The sequence below is a fragment of the Sinocyclocheilus anshuiensis genome, unplaced genomic scaffold (assembly GCF_001515605.1).
Source record: "Sinocyclocheilus anshuiensis isolate Anshui unplaced genomic scaffold, SAMN03320099.WGS_v1.1 scaffold117, whole genome shotgun sequence".
Lineage (NCBI taxonomy): Eukaryota > Metazoa > Chordata > Actinopteri > Cypriniformes > Cyprinidae > Sinocyclocheilus > Sinocyclocheilus anshuiensis.
This window is the reverse complement of record NW_015536624.1, coordinates 3,520,014-3,523,950: the sequence shown is the minus strand read 5'-3', so window position 1 is coordinate 3,523,950 and position 3,937 is coordinate 3,520,014. Positions and strand designations below refer to the sequence as shown.

The 3,937-nt window shown below is 37.8% G+C and overlaps 1 protein-coding gene across 1 annotated transcript in view; it reads left to right on the top strand.

Annotated features, from left to right (window-relative positions):
- The first annotated feature begins 176 nt into the window (after positions 1 to 176).
- LOC107704753 (nucleus accumbens-associated protein 2-like) overlaps positions 177 to 3,937 on the top strand; it is a 41,863-nt gene continuing 38,102 nt past the window's right edge. Inside the window, exon 1 of the mRNA XM_016507753.1 lies at positions 177 to 414. The gene's annotated coding sequence lies outside the window, so the exon portion shown is untranslated. The remainder of the gene's footprint in view (positions 415 to 3,937) is intronic.

Genomic DNA, 3,937 nt, shown 5'->3' with positions numbered 1-3,937 from the left:
TATTCTGTTACACCAAATACACAAAATAATGATCTTTAAAAAAGCATCATATGACCCCTTTAAGTACTTGAACATAGTGACGTTTACTTTGTTAAAACGGCTTGCCATAATTGTTAATTAGATATGAAATGTACGGGACGGTCCGACTGTGTCTTTAAAAACTCCTGAAAGCGTTCGAGAATGATGTCAGACTGAACGCGAAATCACTTCCTGAACTGTGAGAGAGAGAAAGAGAGAAAGAGAGAGAGAGACTCAGACAGAGGCAAATGGGGAGAGCGCTGGCGTTGTAGGTAGGGAGAGAGTAGTGGAGGTGAGGAGGGTCTGGCTGAATACGGACCCCGCTGGAAACTTCACATCCACAGAAATACGCCGCTACAGAGCGTCGCGCTCTTATATGGAGGAGAAGCTCGCTGGGTAAATATATGACACGCATCATATTTAGGTCTTGATGGCAGGACTGCATGACGCATATGGGCCATATTTTATTTCCTACTTGATATAGTTTTATGAGTCACTGATGGAGATTAGATTTCAGTGCGGCGGGTAATGTCATATAGGCTACTTAGAACTGAAACTTAGGTTTGCTCTAACCTCGTGAACATTAGCCTCAAATTCAAGTCATTTGTTTTTAGCTAATGAAAGTTGCTTAGAAAAAATAAAAGTGTGGCAGTGAAGGAATGCAGGTGGATTCGGTGGAATGTGTTTTTTTTTTGCGAGCAGAATGTGAGAACGTGTGCGCGCGCCTCTTCGAGTTTATTGGTGTTTTAATGTAGATTGATGATGATGATGATGGTTTCTGCAGATCATCACAAACACTGTTACAACTCACTTTACTTTTGCAAAACTGCCTAAGGCCTGTCAAGTACTGTTTTTGGACATGGTACTATCAACGTTGGTGCCATGGTATAACATTGTTTATCTGAAAATGGTAGCATCGTATTACACGTTTATTATACATTTATTATGTTTATTATACATTATTATTATACATTTTTGGGCTGTGATATTCTTTGAAGAACCTTGGAGTAGCTACGTGAATACAGAAAACAAACAGATCAATGTTTTTTTTTAATCTTATACAGATTGAAGTCACACAGAGGTCAATTACATTTGATTGTATCTGCTTCATTCTGTGACAGCATATGCTGATGATCTCCAGTTGCAACTTTTTATTTGTAAAAGAAGTTCATTGTAGCATGATTCCTCAGCAGTTGATTTGTTCATTGTAACCGGATGTCATTTTTAACTCTGAAACCACATGAACAGAGACACGGCCGCACACTCAATGAGATAAACTAACTGTTTGAGACAGATTGATATGGCGAGTTTGATCTGCAGTTCACAGTGTGTTCAGGCTGATCTTTAGTTTCGGCTGAGTGCGTGTTTGTTGCTTTAAGATTATTCAGACCGATGACTAAATTGGAGAAAGGAAGTTTGGTCAGAGGAGAGAGTGTATAGCCACATGGAGTGTGTGTGTGTGTGTGTGTGTGTGTGACTGTTGCGTGCTACTGTCTGGTTTCCAAGACATGTGACTGTGCACAATGCCTCCTTTCCTATGCAACTAACACGTGCTCCATGGCATTTCCTGCATAAGATCTCACTGTCTCCATCTAGATGATATCTAACAAATATTTTATGTGTGCACAGTAAGTCATTTTAACAGAAAAGTGTGCACTTCGTGTCATATTCCTTACTGAAAGAAAGACTTGCTGCCTTACCAAATGTCTGCTTTTCTGGGTTCCTCCTCAGGACGAGCGTGTGAAGAGATTTTGAGGTAGTTTTTGGACTATGTGGCATATTTCCAGGCCCGTAGAGCCACAGGGCTTTTTTTCACAGCTACACACTGCTGTAAAATCCACACCAGCTGTTACTGCAAATGTGCTGAATATGAATACATCACCGTTTCGATGCACATATGGGTTTTTCAGTGGCTGAATGTTAAATATGTGCTCACAGCCTTGCAAACAGTAATTTATCGTTACCAACTCAAAATATCGAAATGTTTGCTAGTTGCAGGCCTACAGTACATGGCATTGACAGTTTTGGTTTGTAAATGTTTCTTGAATATCATTGGTTTTTCTCTACTCACAAAACAAACTGTGGTCACACATTCTTGCATGTATTTAATATTGTGTTGTCTTTGAGCTTCTGTAAGTTTTGTTGATGGTTTTTGAGGATGAGGGCATATCACACAACCTGTCCATATTGAAAGAAGTGTTATTTTAGTAGAATTGACATATTATTATAGTTTTGTTTAATATTTTGAATTTGTGATTATTATTATTGTGTTAAATATGTCTGTGTAGTTTTATAATTTTTTTTTAATTTCAGTTTTAGTTATTTGGTACAAGTTAAAGTAAATGAAAATTAGAAATGATGCTTTGGCAACTAGCGAAATAATTTATTTTTATGGTTTTAATTTTAGTTAACTATAATAACCCTGGTTGGCATTTGTCTAATTTGACAAGCTTCTATGAACAGAAAATGAATTTACTCCAAGAGTTGGATTGGACACACAGCCTTTGACATCAATAACTAAACATAGGGAAGTGTTTTCTTCTGACTTTTCTATTTATTAGTCTATTTATTTTGCCATCCTCGTTATGTATGGCTGAATGTTTAGTTGCATTTTAAGATTTGCATTTAGTATTGTTTTTTTCCTGGCTTGTCTGTCATTGTTGGGTCACGACCCACCAGGGACTGCGGTAATGTATTTTCTAAATGGTGTTATACGATTATGAATGTAATAAACCGTTTTGTGGTTATAAAAGTTGCTGCCAGTAAACCAACTCATCAGCGAGTTTGACTGTGTTCTGAAACTATCTCTTAATTTGTGAGTCGTGTGTTCTCACACAATATACAAGGCCATGTTTCTTGGGCTCAATGCATGCCTGTAGGCACGCTGTCTTTGGTTTGGCCAGCTGCCACGTCCCTGATGACGCGCAGCAGCTGTATTTTTGCACTGTGTCCTGAGTTGCCTTCCCGAGGCCTCGCTCTACCAAACATTCCACATGGGGCTGAAGGGCCAGCCGGGGTTTGTTGGGTTTGTCTGCCGTGCTCTCTGGGCCAAACCTTGATGGGCCCCTTTACTGAGAGCCTTATCTGAATACAATAGAGCTTGCTCTCTTCATCAGTAATTAGATCTCGGGCCTGGAGACTCTTGAGACATGCTGTGACGAATCTGTCTTTCTGCATGATGTGTGCGCTACACCATCGGTCACATGCTCTTCACAGACCTTTTGTTTGTTGACAACAGGGTTAAAATCTCAAGAGTATTTTGCACTGATGCACTGCAGAATGATAAAGGCATTCTGGTAATACCGTGTGCCATTTGTGCTAGAAAATATCAAGACTTTTTGTATTCATTTATCTTTAACTTACAGCTTAATGAGAGAGCAATGCTCCACAATAGATGCTATTCAGTGGCCAATTCTTTAAGGTATAGTTCTCTAGCTTCCGCTAACTGTGGTACGCACGTTCACGAGAGAGTGGCATCCAGCGGATAAAGTAGGTATAGCGTAAGCTCCGGTGAAAAGTGATGAACGCGGAAGCAAAATGTTGGAGGATTTCGATATAAGTTGAGGGGAGACTGGTTTTCCTTTGCTGTAAAAAAAAAAAACTGGGTTCTAACGAAAGTAGCATATTCTCACCCAAGCTTATACCACACCTATGTCATACGTCATGAACGTGCACCGTTACATATATATATATATATATATATATATATAATAAAAAGGTAACAAAATAAATGGTAAATAAAATAATGTAAAATATTTTAAAAAATAATAATTTTAAGATAGTTGCCACAACAACTTTTATCATTTTCATTTAGTTGAACTTGATGTACTAAAATAAATAATTAAAATAAAAAAAATAATAAAACTATACATACATATTAAAAATAAACAGTACCAAAAAAAAAAAAAAAAAAATTTAT